This window comes from Nothoprocta perdicaria, unplaced genomic scaffold, assembly GCF_003342845.1.
Source record: "Nothoprocta perdicaria isolate Ctin4 unplaced genomic scaffold, notPer1 scaffold_337, whole genome shotgun sequence".
NCBI lineage: Eukaryota > Metazoa > Chordata > Aves > Tinamiformes > Tinamidae > Nothoprocta > Nothoprocta perdicaria.
In genome coordinates this window covers 236,844-254,437 of record NW_020455574.1, presented here as the reverse complement: position 1 = coordinate 254,437, position 17,594 = coordinate 236,844, and positions in this window count along the sequence as shown.

Here is a 17,594-nt window from a genome sequence, read left to right as displayed (position 1 = left end):
TGCAATACTCTGTTTTTATTTTAAAGGAGCCTCTTTGCTTAGGGTGTTCTGTTTTGTGATATGGTAGTACTGGCCAGTGGTGGGAAATTGATGTAGGGCTATAAAGTTTAATCCATTCTAGCTGCTTTCCCCAATGTGAGGAATTCCAGCAGCTTTCCTGAGTTTCCATTTTGCTGCTGCAGYGCAGCCCGAATGTGGGCCCTGGGCTGGACCTTGTGGCCGCCTGTGTGCGCATCACGGGTCAGTGTCACAGGTCTGCACAAACCTAGTGCTGTTGGAGCCTGCCCTTGGGGTACTGTGCCATAGTCTGAGCTTGATTCGGGGTGCGTCTCTCTCCCTGTGCTGCAGGAGCGTCTCCAACAGCGTTTGAACCAGCAAAAGCCAAAATCAGAAAGGTGAAGGAGAGAACCAGGAGCTTATGCTGGCCTCCCACTGCTTGTCTTAGAGGTAACCAAACCACCTGCAGGAATCAATTCCTCAGAGCCTGGATTGGACCTCTTGGGTTTGTCACTGTTAGTGCTGCCTCCTTGGGAAGCAGAGAGACCTTTTGTTGGTTCCGGCCAGCTCTGGCCTTCCAGCCAGCGCCTGCAGCAAGCAGGCTCCTGCTGCAACATTATGACAAGCCATACAGCAGGCAGATGCCTTCTGTGCATCTATGTGGCTCTGCACACCGTGTGTGGGGCTGATAAATGAGGTCCTGCTCAGATTAGAAGGGCTGTGCCGGGGATGTTACAGTTTTCATCTTTACAAGTGTGGACTGTGAGGCACTGAAGGTGCTCAGGAGATCTGCAGTAAGAACTCCCAGGGGACGTTGTGCTTCACGCTCAGGTTTAAAAGGCAGTAGCTTCCTCTGAACTGTTTTTGTCTGCCTAGTTAGCGTAAAAATTCCTTTAATGTTTACTGGAAATAGTCTGACTTAGTGAATTCCCAAGTAACAGAGTAATTCTTCATCAAATGGCAGTATCCGTCAATCTCTGCCCTACAACGGGTAGCTGTTTATTTCCAGACACCGAGAAAAGTTAAACCTTTTCTTAAAAGTCATTTACGRCCCCATACATTGCATAGGCCTTCTAGGTAGATTGGAAAGGAAACCAAATATTGCATATATCTGTTATTTTGGTTAAATTGTACCCTTTAACACTGCAGGAACCAAAGAGCAGGACTCTTGAGGTGAGATGGAAGTTTACTGCTATCCAGCATGGGTATGTGGATTACAGGTGTGTGAGAATACCTGACAGAAACAGTGTATGCCTGGTGACAGAAGGATGGAGTGCTTACCCAGGAAGAGAAAAACGGGTGAAGGAGCTGAACATACTATAAAATTTAGCTTTTAAACTTGCATGTACAAGAGCAACACTTCCGTAAATGTATTCCCTGCCATTAAGGAAGCTCAGGGAAGCCCTGCTTGCATAGGACCATGTAGTTTGGGGTRGAAGGAGGGAGTGTCACACCTAGCGTGATGGTCACAAGGGGTATGGCCCAAGTTTGGAGGGGAAGGCCTGACTGAGGCATATTTTTAATCCTTTCTCTTATACATGCCATTTCACTATATGCTTGTGAATGCACATGGTCACTCGACAGGAAACTTGAGTCCTTCACAGCCTGTTTTAGGGAAAAGCGAAGGTTACAGGAAAAAAAAAAAAAAAAAGAGATTGTAGAGCTTGGTCAAAGATAGAAAGCTAATTTTTTTTTTATTAGAAATTGGGTAAATCTGTGAAAGAATTTGGATCTGAAGAGCAAATGAGCAGAGTCTTTGCAGTTCAGTCATGGATGGGCTGGGGAAGGGAACAAATAAAGAAGTGTGAAGCACCTCGTGTATGTTGCTACTCTGTCAAATGTAACTGTCTCTCAGTATTTTCTTTCAAATAAAGGAATGTTGTTTGTTCTGCGCCCTCACTACACGTTGTGGGCTGGGGTTGCAGAGGAGGGCAGAGGAGTGGCAGATAAAATGAGAGCTCTCGCCTGTAATGACTTCCACATTTAGAAGAGTGTCGGAAGCCAAGAGGGAAAGCAGCCGTGTGTCTATTCACCCTACTGAAGGTGACAGTTCTGCTTACCTTTTTCCTAAAAGGTTTTATCCAGTAAACAGGTAACTTTGTCAATAAAATAATGAGCTGGACACAACCTAGGCTGCAAGGAAAACAGCGATAGAAAAATCATTTTTTTCCTTGCTTTTGCCAAGTTAGTAAATGGAATTGTAAAAATACAATTGCTAAAAAAGTGGGTAATTTGAAGTAGATAAGTAATTTCTGTAAATCCCAGGAATTTGCTACTTACAGTCATAACCATTTATGTTAAAACCTGTGGAAAAGAGTGTGTGTATATGAAGACAGAAGAGAGAGATGTGACTTGCACAAAGGTGCACTATGTTGTAAGGTACCAGACAGAGTAGAACTAAAGTATTTTAAACTTCGGCTATTTAAAATACTGAAATATTTTCAACCATGGTTCGAGCCCCCGTGACTTGGTGCATGAGCTGTTTCTTTGCCACAGTGCAGGCAAAYGCCCCTTGTTTTTCAGTGTTGTTAGATCCTACTCAGCTATTTTGGCCAAAGGATTTTTTGGAGCATTGTCACCTACATAGCATTTCTGAGTATTTGTTGAAATTACAAACTTTTTTTAGGATACAAGATGATTAAGGGTTTGGGTTTTTTTTATYGGATAGTTTATTTTATGAATGCTGGACCAGCTGAAATTGTTTTATCTGGAGAACAATTTTTTTCCCTATAGAGTCAAAATCTAACCATGCACTGTCCGCAGAATCTTGCTAAGCAAGAATCTGTGACCAGGCAAGCTAGTAAGTCAAGTCAYTTGGTTCAATTAGACATTTGTTGATTATCTTTATTTGGAGGAGGGAAAGGAAGTTAATGTATTTTCTTTCTGGAGGAAAAGGAAAGGCAGTTATTTTGCCTATACAAGGAGAAAATGTCCTGTATTACCAAACTCAAGACACATATGTTCTCAGCACCGTGTCAGAACAAAGACAGAATCTCAGCATGAAAGAGCTTATTGTGTAGGAGGACTTTTGTGTAGCAGATCAGCTGCATTAAGCTAGAAATTACAGTATTTAATTCTCTGTGAAGTTCGAATGTGAGCGTGTCACGCTGACTGCCCAGGAAGCCGTGTGCTGCCGTGCCTGCTGCTTCACTCTGGAGTACTCAAGGAAAAAGGAAAGAGCATTTGGGCAAGGGATGTACTTAGAAGCGTGCATGCAGAATAACCATATGCATCACAGCAGTGTATTTGGGCATCTATTGTATGAGGAAAGACTAAGTAAGCTGGGCCTRTTTAGCCTGGAGAAGATCGAGAGGGGATCTCMTCAATATGTACAAATACCTGAGGGGAGAATGTAGGGAGGAAGAGGCCAAACTCTTCTTGGTGGCCATCAGTGACAGGACAAGAGGTAATAGGTGCAAGTTGAAAGACAGGAGGTTCCATCTCCATGTGAGGAGGAACTTCTTTCCTGTGAGGGTGCCAGAGCCCTGGCACAGGCTGCCCAGGGAGGCTGTGGAGTCTCCTTCTCTGGAGATCTTCCAAASCCGCCTGGATGCCGCCCTGTGCCCCGTGCTCTGGRTGTCCCTGCTGGAGCAGGGGGTTGGACTAGATGATCCCTAGAGGCCCCTTCCARCYTCAGCTATTCTGTGAGGCTGTGATATTTTCTGCAAAGGGGTTGGAAGTGGCCTTTACCTCGTGGAAAGTGAAATCACTGCCAGARTGAGGTCAGTGATGGAAGTGGCCATACAGCAGAATATGGGACTGAAAGGAAAAAAAAATCAAAAATATCAGAATTGGAAATAATATTTTGTTGTCAGGAAGGAGGAAGCTAGTGAGATGATTCATAGCCTGTAAGAGGGATTCCTTTTACGGGAATAGTTTGTAGCAGCTGTGGGAGTATCAGATACATATTAGGAGAAGCAAGGATGAGGAGGAGCCAATAAGGGAAAATGAGAGGAAAGAGGATCAGAACTCAGAGAAGGGTTTCAGCCGCAGGGAATGAGGGAAAGGATTTAGTTATTTTTAAAGARTATTTTGTAAAAGAGGAGTCAACAGGACTTGGCAAAATATTCAATATGGTGGGAGGCAAGAAGGACTAGAAAATGATTAATGTTCTGTTCTCACAAACAGGATGATATTGGAGCTGTAAAAGCACAAAAAGGTGTTTTTGAATAGGGACAACTGCTGTAAGGTTATAAATAGGTGGCAAAGGTGATAAGTTTAGTTGAACAGATCTAAATACTCCCTTTGGAATTCCCAGATGGAAGATCCTGATATAGGAGGTTATGGCATAGGAGATTATGGCCCTTAATTGATATTTCTGTGATTTTTTTCTCCTGTATACGTCTTCAAGGTAGGCACAAAAATCCTTTAGTAATCAYGCAAAAAAAGGCATGGTTCTTTTAAAAGCAGAAAGTATAACAAATTTGCATGAGTATGACAAGACAGACCCTTCTATGAAGTCCCTTAAATTACTGTTCAGTTAATGAAAAGCTGAATTTAAGTGAGCTTTATCCTAAAGCTTTAAATACTGCCACGGGAGTATTTGCAGTGTATTCCATGTGGAATACACTGTATTCTTGTTCTAAAAAGTTCCACTGATTCACAAACCTCTAAAATTACTGAAGAAACAAAAATGACTGTGCAAGTAGCTTAGTTCTTAATGAGAATATTTAATATTTTTGCCAGGGATGGAAAACTTTATATCATCAGCTCTTTTGAATGTCAGTAAACTCTTCATGAGCCAATCTAGCAAAGCTTTGGTGTTACGAGTTAACATTGCCAAGAAGAAGAATATAAATTATATCCCCAAATGATTTTTTTTTTTAGAATACTGTTGATGAGTGTGCTGCCTGTGAAATTATCCTTGATTTTAAACTGTCACTAAATAGTGAAACTGTATTTATCTTTGAAAGCCTGATTCCCTCTACCCCTCATGTATAAGGAACATGTATAAGGAATTGTATTCTTCRGCAACTACTCACATGTTAGCATCACAAAGGCTATTTTGCGAGTAAAATCGTGATTAGACGTGAGGTAAAGCTGTCAAAATGGAACCTAAATTCTGCTTTTTCGCTCATTCTCCACCCATTTAAAAATGATGAAGAGGTTTAAATCTCTGTTAGGTTATAGTTTCATAAACTTACAACAGCATGACAACTTCCTATTGTTTCCTTTRGGTGGCCGTGAACACAGCCATTATAGTTACATATAAAGTGGGTTCTCTRCTGCTCCCACTGAAATTCAAATGCAGCTCAGAATATTTCCAGCCCTTGACCCAAGTGCTGCACATCATTAAGTGGGCGAGTGAGGCCTTCTTGGCAAGGCTCACAGCTGCTTCTGTTTCCCAAAGAATAGTCAACACTTGTTTGCCTTCTGCACGGCTGACTTGCACAAAGGTCTCCTTCTAAAGCTCTTCAACTCAGTATGAGCTGCAAACTGTGCAGGACACCGCACAACTTGGATGTGCCTGCTGGAAAGAAGAAAAAAGCTGCTTTTATTACTGCTGTTGTGGAACAAGTTGGAATAGAAAAGCAAGAGAAGAATTGCTTGGGTGTATAAATAGTTAATGTCAGACTCTTTTGAGTCCAGTGTTTCTTCTAACAGGCTGTTTTCTCACTCAGATATAAATGACCATCTGCAAGAGCACTTGTTTACCAGAACTACTGATTTTAGCAGTACTCTCCAAATCCTTTGCAGAATTGTGGGTTATTGTGATTTAAGTTAATAAGTACTTTAAATGCTTTTAGCAATACCTAAGCCAGATATTAAGCATTTTTATTTAAAACTTGAACAGCTCAGTAGAGTGGGTTTGTTTCTGTGTTTCACAGTGGCTTCATAGTCCTTAATGAGGAAAAGAGTTGTTTTTTAAAGTGGTGTCAGTGCAGTGCAAGTGGATGCACAATGCAGTTTAATCCCAGTTTTCACCAAGACCAGAAAAATGCCAGTGCATTTTGTAGGTAGTAAAGTATGAGCTTCCAAACAAATCCTGCCCCCACAGCCCGGTTTGTGTCTGTGTGTGTGKGGGGGAGAATCTTGGGGAGAAAAAAGAAAATTCTTGTGGGATTTTGCCCCATCTATCTAAATCGGAATTTTCAAAGGAAGATGCCTACTGATGAATATGTAGAAACCTGTTAAAAGATGGTGGGAGGTTTTGTTGTTGTTTTTTGTTTGTTTTGCATAATAGCAACGAGCCAAGTGATAGGTGTGCAGGCTCCTTTTCTAACCAGTGAAGAGAAGCAGTTGCCACCAGGCAGGACRGTCTCTTAGCATCAGTGACCCTTACTGAACATGCCTGTCCTGAGGCTTCTAGCAGGTAGCTGGCTAAACTTGAGTAAATTGAGTTTGTCTTTAGGGAAAAATCCTTTTTTACTGTAATAAAGATACTGCTGCCCCAGGCGTAGAAATGGCTGGCTGACTGGATATCCATTCAAGACTCTGATTTAGGGWTTCAGTCTCTCTAACTTTTTTTGTTCTGTGGTGTCAGATTTATGACTTCTGAGGCATATTTTCTTTAGTAAAATATTCAGAAAACACTATCAGAAATAAGTTTGAATTAAACTTGAAAAATATGCTTCCTTGTCTCCTGAAACCRGCTATATGAGTATTTAAAAATCTTGTGGGATTATTTATTGCAAAAGTTAGGTACTTTCATGTTAGTTACTATTTTCTGTCTGAAATAGTTTTCTGAACTGAAATTTCAGTTTTCATAGCTAAAAAGTGGGTTAATTAAGGCAAAACATTATATTAACAGTAGAAATAATACCTGTTATTTGCTTATGCATTTCTTACTGATTACCAGTATTTGATTCATGATTCAGAGGTTGCTGAATACTTAATTCTTCTCTAGCTTTATATTATTTCTAATAAATTACAGGTATCCTTATTCAAAAGCACTCTTTCTGTTTACAATTTAGAAAATGTATTATGTCTACTGTAGTAATTGCTTTGATTACTTAAAGCTCTGAAAAAWTTTTTATTTCTTTCTTGGAATTGTTACTGAAGACTTTGAGATAATTATTGATAAAAGAAATTGATAATCTTTGTGTGAAAGCTAACAAAAAATATTTTGTGGGCTCAGTGTTAGCTTTTTTTTGTACAATAAAAAATAAAACATTGTGCTAGTTCACTCTTTGTAATAAAAATATTTCCTGGCCTTCTCTGAGATAACTGGAAAACATGAGTATAATTTTATATTATGGAAATATGCCAATAACATAAGTTATTATATGGCATGAGAGAGGAGGAAGGGACCTCTGGAGATCATCTAGTCCAAAACACCTGCTGAAGCCTGGTGAGCCAGWGCAGATGGCTTAGTGTGTGTCAGATGTCTCAGCTGGGAGCTGAGTGTCTCCAGGAATGGGGATTCCAGCACCTCTCTGGGCAGCCTGTTCCAGTGTGTGACAGACCTCGTACACACAGACACAAAAGGTTTTTCTTACGTTTTAATGAGATTTCCTTTATTTCAGTTTATGCCTTTTGACTCTTGTTGTGCCAGTGGGCCACAGTGCAACGAATCTGTCTCTTCTTTCCTCCGCTGCCCCATCAGCTCATAGGCACATGTGTAAGATTCCTCCTCAGGCTTCTCTTTTCCAGGCTGAACAGTGCCAGTTCTCCCACCCACCCCTTGTATAAGAGATGCTCCTGTCCCTTAGTCCTTTTGGCCCTTCACAGGGCTCATTCCAGAATGTCCATGTGTCTCTTGTCCCGGGGAGCCCAGAACTGGACCTCCAGCTGTGGTCTCCCCAGTGCTGAGAGGAATAGTCGCCTGCTGGCAGTGATCTTCCCAGTGCAGCCCGGGTGCTGCTGGCCTTCCTTGCCAACATCTTAAAAAGTTTGGTCTGATGATACCAGATAAAACTGTTGAAGTACCAAAATAGTGAAATGTGGGTGGTAATGGCCCCATATTTTAATCCATTTTTAATCCATTTTTTTCAGATACCCTGTGCCAGTTATACCCATCATGAGAAGTTATTTGGAAAAAAAAAGTTGTGTTATACAGATGTTAATCTCATCACCAGGGTGCTGCATATGATTTTTGTGTAATATCTTCAAATGAAAATCACTCGAGTCTCAAAGACAACACTTGTTGAAGTCAAGAAGCAGAATTGAATCTCTCAATGATTGTGGAAAACACCTAAGTTATATAGGAGGCATCTGGGTTCCAGGAGGRTAGAAGAAAATGGGATGCCTTGTGTCATGTCTCCTGAATCTTGTTGAGATGAGGTGGAGGAAGGGAAGCAAAGATGACACCTTTGATAAGCTGTGCAGCTGGGAGAAGCTGGAGAGCAGGTGGGGTGGATAAGGAAGGGAGTAAAGGTGGCAGCCGGTGGTGGGAGGAAGATGGAGGGCTCCTGTGTAAGCACTGGGTCAGCCGGCCTCCTAGAGGAGAGGGAGCAGACTTCAAATAAGCACAGGAGAGGCCTGGGCAGAAGGGCAAAGGGAAAACCTTTCATGTGGTTCATATGGTTCATAGGCAGAGCGGGCACCACACTCTGTGTAAGACAGGGGCCTGGTTTGGGGTCCTTCACATGGGCCTGTGGAGCTGCTCCTGGGCAGACCCCAGGTGGGCTAATACTGACTGAGGAGAGTGGAAATGTCTTCTGAAGCTGGTGCTGCTGCTATTTAAACCACTCYGAAATAAGCCCCTTGTTTCAGCACATGCTGTCCGTGTGACCCAGATTTTCTCTCACTAAGCTCCTGCTGTTCCCTGACCTCCTAAAATGTCCTGCATGGGAGCGACACACTTCACATGCTGTTCCAAAAGATGGCAACCTTAGGCTTCCAAACCGGCRCCTCGGCTGAATCCAGATAAAGCTCCCAACAGTTCCCAGTAGTGAATGCAGGAAACCTGTGGGTTCTCCAAAGCTAGACTTATTTTTATCCATCTATCCCATTTTCCTACATATAAAACAGTTTATTTAAATCAACTGGGGAAAAAAAATAAATTCAACCTTCCAAATTTATTTGTACGCTTGAAGAAAGGGAAGGCGAAGGTAGGAAACTCTTTATCTGCTATCTTTGTGTCTCAGTCTGTGGCTTCTGTTACCTACATTAGTGAGGCTCTGCTGTCATTGTRTGCTAAAATGATGCAAAGAAGGAATTCTGAGGTTGGCATCTGTGACACAGTGATTATACAGGAGAGCAAAATTACGAGAAAGGAACTATTTGATCAAAACCCTTGTTTAGTGTTTTTGTGTTTATTTCACTGAATTGTTAAGACTTGTGGGCTTCTGAACTTCACTGGTCTTGTCCATATCAATGTTCTTTAAATGGCAATTACTGCCATTATGAAACCCTGTACAATTCTGGATAGATGTATCTGTTCATTCAAGACAGGAAAATGAACATAGACATTGCCTCTTCCTATTAAATTCATTCTCATGTCTTCATAAATCTAGCTTTTCATTGTGTAGTTAGTACTTTTCTTCTGGTTTGATTTTTGTGTCCACTTTGTGTTTAACGTTTTATTTTCATTCATGAATTTTACTCGTGAGTAGATCTCGAAAGAAACTTCACAGTTTCATCAAGAAAACACAGTTACATTAAAGTGTTTTGTCAAATCATGTAGATTTGACTGAAGTTACATTGACAAAAATAGAACAAAATTCTGATGCTGAAGTCAAAATGTATTTACAGCAAATATTTCTTTAATGTAACAAACAAGCGATTTCCAACTTGCTTGGAAATGCATCTTGCTCATATTTTCAGCAGTGGTACTTGAAAACTCCTAGATTCGTAAATTCATGACCTTTCTCAGATTGACTTAAATTCAGATTTTAAAATCTTGGGTTTTGTGAAGTAAATTTGCCATTCTCCAAGCAACTCTAAATCTGAGTCCATCTCTGTTCTAAGCCAACAGCATAAATCTGTAATTGTTTAATCTCCTCCTCCTCCTCCAACCTCTATATCTATTTTTGTTTTTGTCATTTTCTTACAATTTCCCTTCCCTTATGCCTGCTGCATGATTGAGGGGGAATAAGTCCTGGCCTAGGCTGTTCCCATCTCTCCCTCTTGCAGGCAGAAGAAGCAGGAGGAGGCCTTGCCTGTTCTATTTCCAAATCTATAAGAAGATAGAAAACAAATACTAATGATAATTTCTAAAGAATTTTATCAGAGAATCAGGTGTCTGTAATATCACTCATCATTATAAGCAATTCTTTCAATCATTTGGCTTGTGTTAAATATGTATAACATTTTTCTTTCTACAGAAGATAATTAGTTTTAATTTTAACCGTAAGATCTTTTTATAAAATACTGTTAGTATTGAACCGACTGCTTTTTATTCATTAAAGATCACCATTTAAAAGAGCTCATACATTGTACAGGAATTTTGTATTTAAATGAAGACTTCTGATTTCTTTACTGAATCTCCTTACCTCTGTATTTTTTGTTGAGGATACTGGTCCAGTTCCAACTGCTTTATGTAATCCTTGCKCAGTCAAATTCATTTAGAGCACAGGTTCAATAAAATGGTCTCGCTCTTTCAGGGGAGATTACGGACATACTGCTGGTGACAGAATTTTATCCATAAGATTTAGATACAAAATCTCTCAAGCATTGCCTATTTTTGGACTGTTTTCAATCTAATGATGTACTCTTATTTTTTGTTGATAATATTGGTCTCTGTTCAGGGAAAATAAACTTCCTTATTCCAATCTTTTTTTTCCTTAAAAATCTCACAAATTAGAAGTCATCATGGTGAAATACTCCTTTCTCCCTTTCTGTTTGGTTAAAAGAATGCTAGTGGATAATTTTCCTTCCATGGCCTAGACAAAATTTTGAAATGACTTAAGATTTCCCTTAATTCCCATCGTTATTATCGACATTTCAGCTGCGCGCAGGGCCCCGCTCAAACTTCACTGGGGAGAGTTTCCATGGAAACTGAGGAATCTGCTCTGATGAGGCTCGGAGCAGACAAACAACAGCCCTACCAGTGGGCAAAGATTTACTTCTCTAGTGTTTAATGGAAGGCACTGGAGCTCATTGTGCTCTGAAGAAAATAAATATATATATCTGGAAGGAGGCCAAATCCGCATTGTGCACCTGTAGGGTACATATTAGCTGTAAAAGAGACAACCAATAGTTTCTCCTGCCCTTTTAGTCTTCCTGAACGATAGAAAAGARAACACTTTGCTGAATCCAAACCTTCAGTGGCCAGGGGAGATGAGAAAGGAGCGGTGGTCATTAGGAGGTTGGCTAGTGGGTACTTGGCAGAGATGCAGAGCTAATTTATGACTGTAATATTTTAGAGGCTGTTGACTTATCCGGGGGTAAATAGTCCCGGGACTTGCTTTCCATTTGCTAGAATGGATTTGTCTCCAGGAGTTAAGTGCCTGGGTTTTTCCACAATGTTGGGTGCACCTTCCCGTGACTGAATATTGGATATAACAAGGGTTATTTTGTGACTGTGAGTTGGTAGTASGGAGGGAGGATTAAAAACTGATGTTAACTTAAAAAATATAATCACACTGCAGTCCCGTGAGTTCCTCTGCTGGGTTGCCCCATTCATAGGCACTGTGGCATTTTCCTGCTACATTGGGAATCCCCAAGAAGAATCAGAGAGCTGAGCGAGCGCTGAGCACTCTCGGCAGTGCTCTTGTGGAGCTGCTGGCTCACGCTCATGCAGCAGCGCAATAGGAAACGTGGAGAAAATTCTGCTCCTTTTGCAATCTGTGATACTTGTGAAAGAGTAAAAAGACTACATCCAAAAGGGGGGGGAAAGCAGATTCCATCATCCTCTTGAACAAGGTTGTAGCAGATGCCAGTGCATAGGGTAGAGCCGAACTGTGTTCTGTACAGAGCCCTATTCAATCAATACCATGTATTTTTAGAAGAAACACAATTCAAAGCTTAATTTATAGGAGGGTAAATGGTAAGGGGTTTTTTTTATTATTATTTTCTCTTAAACTCATTTTTTCTTTAGTGCTACCTGATTTAAATTTTATCTAGTTTAGCTCTTTAGTGCTCAAGTAATGATCGTTCTGTGTAATGATTTTGAGTTCTGTTTCATATATAGAGAAAACAAGTATACCTTTTTTTTTTTTTTTGCAATGGCATTTTTTTTTTCAATTAATTGTAATAGTAGATCCCAAGGGAAAGAAGTAATGTTCTTTCTGTATATATTGTTTATCAGGCATAGATCTGAATAGGATTCGAATAACGAAATTAAGAAATCTCATTTCAGTCTCTTAGCAGTAATTAGCACAATATAACCACAGAGGGCAATTACTGTATTTAAAAATCAACATTAAAATTGAACCATTTTTTTCCTTGTACTTGTGGGTGGGACTAAAGTCAAATGAGATGCTTACATTTAAAATAAGTGTAAAAATGTTTTTTTCTGTGTTAAAAAAGTATTTTTTAAAAACAACAAAAACGAACAGTTGCATTACTAGCAGTATCAAGGAKTACCAAATACAGGAGCAAGGGTTGGCAGATGGTTAAGTGCAGTCAGAGAATATGTAGGGTTGGTGAATTGTTACCCTTTATCTTTGAGTCACTTTATTTGTGCACGGCTGACTCATAAACCTCATGGGCTTCTAACCCATTTGGGAGAAAGAGACATCAGGACCAGTTCTAGGTCTAGGGGGAATGATGAGCAAGAATGCCATGGAAAAACGAGCAGAAATGGTGGTGGTTCCTAAATATCAGACAGAAGAAAGTGTAATAAAGGACAGGGCTGGTAAAACTGCCATTTCATCACAGGCTTCCCAAATCAGAGAGCAGCGTTTCCTGGGAGATAGAAGAGCCCTCCGTGCTTGTTAATCACRAGCGAAGCTCCCGGTTGTACTCACAAGCCCTCAAAAACCTGACTCCGGCAGGGAAGGATCAGCCCACCCATGACAAACTGCGAGGCTCTATCCTACAGACTGCACGTTATCAAAAATGTTATGTCTGCTGAGAACAAAAACTCCCAACGTGACAAGTGTGGGCAGTGCTCCAAGAAAGTGGGCTTGTCTTCATGATAAAATTACAYTTAAAATCACACATTAAGTTGGTTAATTCACTTCCATCAGACCGATCTACAGATCTGCATAAAAACCTGTTACTTCTCTGCAAATGTTGCTGTTTTGTACACTGAAATAAGTGTTTTGTATCAATTAGTGTGCTGATTTAACTAAATTGGTCTGAAATCTTATCTTTAAATGTAAAGTGACTTTTTCTTGTAGGTGTGGATATTACACTCTGGTCTTCTTTGCATTGGACTTGTAGTTCTCCCTGTTTATTATACAAATACAGGTATRGTGGGAAAACTTTCACTGAAGCAATATGCATCTTGTCCCCCTYAAAGAGCACCCATCTTTCCACTTGGTTAGAGGAAGACTTGGGTAGTCCTGGCCTCTGAAGCATGGCCACATCCTTCTCAAACTGCACCTCATAGACTCCACTAGTGAATTCTTTTGATATGGTGCAAATCAGATTTAACAATACAGGTTCTTTTTCAGTGAAAATCTTGGAAGAACAGCACAATTGTTGAAAGAACATGACCATTACTTCTCTGTAATCCCAAAGTACTATCCCCATGGAGAGTAATCCTGTAATCCTTCTCTACTATCCCAATGGAAGGCAAAACTATCATATATATAATATRTATATGTTTGTTTCTTAGCCATCCAAGAAAGGAACATGTTCTCAGTAAGTAAACTAGGATCTAAGGTTCTTTGAAGAAATGCAAGCATCATAAATACTTTTGCTATAAATTTTATTTTCTACATGCCTGCTGTCGCATTGCCAGTCATCTTTGTTTTATTGTATTTTACTGTTTGTACTTCATTATGAAAAGAAAATCTTGCTGGAGCTTTTAAGATATAAAGAACTGTGTCAGAAACAACCTGTAGAAAATCTTGCAAGAGTTGCTTAAGAGAAACTTGCTGTTGTGACATTCACATCTAAAGTCGATATGCTAGGACAAGTTTTTATCTGCAAGACTGACCATTTTAAATAATAATAATAAAAATGTCTGATTGCCAGTGAAGGGCAGAGATAATGAGAGTATTTTAATGATCTAGCCAGACAGGCCTGTCAGGGAAGTCTTGCATTCTTTTTATATAGTCTTGCATAAACCAGTAATACTTTTTAGTGCTTATTTAAAGGATGTGTGGTATGTTTCTGTGATATCTCTTCCAATTATGCCTACCAAATACGTTTTACCCTTTTGAAATGGCTGTTATATATTTGACAGGAAATAGCTTAATGATCATCAAGTAATCTTTCATATAGGCTGTCTATATTTTTGAAATATATTAATTCTATTAAATGAAAACCTAAAAGTGTAGGTAGGGATAGATGAGAAGGGAAAAGAGTGATTTTTGTGTTGAAGTAACCACTGTGGTGGGAAACAGTTCAAGAATTACAACCCATCTCTATTATGGTTCCAGGTAGTGCATGAATTCTTTTGTTATTCATTTTTTATATTAAGTAGATCATGTAACATGTACGACATATCCCAGGATTATATTTTTTTACATAAGCATCAAGCAATATTGTTTATATCTGAAAAAATATCCGTTTCTCTTCTGACCATGTAATTTTTTGAGTTAAAATGACTCAGGTGCCTTTTTGAGGAAAGGGAGGCTTCTTGATCCTGGAGCAATTGGCAAGGCCAGGTCAGGAAGGTGGAGAAGCAGCACCCGAGACACAAATTCGATAGGTATGATTTATTAAGTGTGATTCAGTATGTTGGAAGCCTGGCATTGCCCAGGACTCATGTGCTGGTGGTTTCACTGAAATTCAGGATATCTTATGTTGCTGGAGGAGGGGGGGGTTTGGTTCTCTAGGCCCTAACTAGGTGAGGGCCTAGTTAGGCTCTTGTGGGATTACTCAAACAACACTTGATTTGGGCTAAAAAAGGATCTGGTCTAGTAATTGTGGTTACATTTTTGTCCTTGGTAATGTGGCTGTGACTTTAGCATAGCAGCCCGCGAGGAGGGTTTATACTGTGTCCTTTTCAAGGCCKTGATCCCACAGGGGCTCCTGGATGCTTCATGGGCCGAACGGGGCCCTGACACCATCTCTACAGAGGCGACTGCTTGACCCCTCAAAACAAACAAAGGTCCTGGGGGAAACCTGCTCTCTGCTCACTCCCCTCCTTGCCTGCACTCCCCTCGGTGGCCGTGTGTACCTAACCCTGCTCTGTGTGCATGGGTGAAGAGAGGAGCACAAAGCAGGGAGCTTCGCCCCTCTTGCACAGCGCAGCCAGAGGCCCTTGGCTTAGYGGGCACAGAGGTGACCTCCCCTTGTTGTCTCTGTGCAAACACGACATCCCAACACGGGAGGCATGGGAGCTGTTCCCATGCCACTCTCCCCATGGCATCCGGAACAGCAAGACCACTGTGGTTGGAGCAAGAAGTGCTCAGCAGTCACCCGTCCCCTTGGGTGCTTAGTGTGAGCTGCAAGTAGCTCAGCTGCAAAGCAGAGGGGAAGAAGTTCCTACAGCAACTTGCTGTGAAGCAGAGGATTTGTTGGTTGATGGGATTTTGCTGCTCTTCTGTAGCTACTTCCATGGTTGCAGCCTCAAGATCGATCTTGTGATTTAGGTCTGTATGCCTTTTTTTTTTTTTTTTTTTTCATTCAGATTGAAAAAAAAAAAAGGAAATTTCACTTACTTTCTGCTATGGACTTCAGTGAAATTGCTTGTGCAGACTTGGCTAAACAAATAAAATTCACCTGCTCCATAGCTTTTACTGCTTGCCACTGGTTGAATATTCAAAATCAGTTTTCAAAGTGTTCAGAAAAATAAGTGTGGGATAGTCCAATATGTAAGACCTCTGCTTTTTAAGAAAATATTTGCTTCCATCATTTTGTTACATTATAAGGTGTATTTTGCAGAATCAAACTTAGAGAAGGTGTGTAAAACAAATAGAAAAATAATTCTGTCCTCTAAAAACAACAACAGTTACCAGTAAGAGTTGTGGATAGTTCTCTATTTAACATGGATCAAGAATTTTAGAACATTTTAAGGCAGTGTACTCTGCATCAGTTATTCTTTCCCAAAAAGCAATGCCTGTTTTATGATGAGGCATTGTCTGCTCAGTARAATAGTCATATCCGTGATGACCACATGAATTTTGAAAACCTGAATCTTCTTTGTGGGATCTACTTTTCTTCCCTGATTTTGAGCCCTCCATGAAGAGCACAGGCAGTTCTGTATGTGTCCTCTTTAAAATTCCTTCAGAAAGAAATGAATCAGTTAGTGAAGAATTTATGACTCATTTATTCAACAGATTTCATGAACTTCCCCACCTATGTGGCCTGATCATAGCCCCACTGACTTAAGTGCTAGAGAACTTCCTTATTTATTCAAAAAAATGTTATTTTTTTTCTGTTTGCTATTATTTCAACCAAGAGCCTTTTATTTGATTTATTGCTGAAATGGGATGCATAGCCAAGCTCAAGATATCTAGGATTGCAGTCTGTGGCTACTGGGATGATGGTATGTATCATGGATAATCATAAATTCTGTGGCACAAGTATTACTGCTAGGTTTAATCTGAGAAATAGTGTAAAGTTCTATAACTGTTAAGAGCAGATGGTCAGATATTTTAAGTTTATGCTTTGCTAGCCCACTGAAAAAGAAATGGAGAAGGCAGAAAGTTAAACAGAGCTATGTGGTCAGTCATCTCTATTACTGAACTWAATATTTTACATCCACCAAGGCTGTTTGGGGGGAAGGGGAAAGAATGGAGGTGGTCGGGGGGCCAACCTTTACATTTCTCAAAGTGCAAAGTAGCAGAAGTCATTTGTTGTAATAAGGTGGTTTGATAGAACAAAGGTTTTAGTGAAAAATATGGGGGGAAAAGGTACCAATCTTGACATACCAAATCCCTGTAGTTTCTTCATTTTARAGGGAACTGTAATCTGAGAACTATTTCCCACATAGCCATATGACAGAAAGAATAAACGACAGGTATAAATGCTATAGAAAACAGTACAATTTGGTGGTACTTTAACTAAGCCATTTTTTTTCCCCTAAAACATATATGCCTGAGTAAGCACATAAAATTAAAAAAAAAAAAAAAGTAGGATTAATTACACTTGCAAACGTATAGATACTACGTCCAGCCTCCATTTTGGTCATGACAAGGTTTTCTCTTTGAGCTCCATAGTAAGAGGAGATGCACACAGTCCTTTGGAGGATGGTTTACTCACCCATTTGTGAATTTCTACTGAAGCCCAATTTTACTCAGCTTATTCAAAGAAATATCCAAATCATAGCATATACTACTGTGTTTCCTTAAAACATCTCCTTCTTGTTCTTCTTCATCCCCTCCCTATTCAAAATGTGTTCCCATTTTTCATTCTATTGGCAACATGGAGTTCTGGCTATTTAGTGAATTTGTTGTTATAGCTGCTGTATTGCACAAAAACTATGTMGAAGAAAAACACAGAGTGTTTTAGGAATTTGGGAGCAATAGGAAATGCTGCAGGCAGCAACAGAAGGCCTATCTCAAAATATGTGCTTAAGTGTGTATTGTCCGTCTTTCAACCTTTCCAGTAAAGATTTAGAGTTCCAAAATTGAATATAAAACAATCCAGGGTTTTATGCAGCTTGATACTCCCAGTTCTGTTTATCAGTCCGCAGTGTTACTGAATGTCCA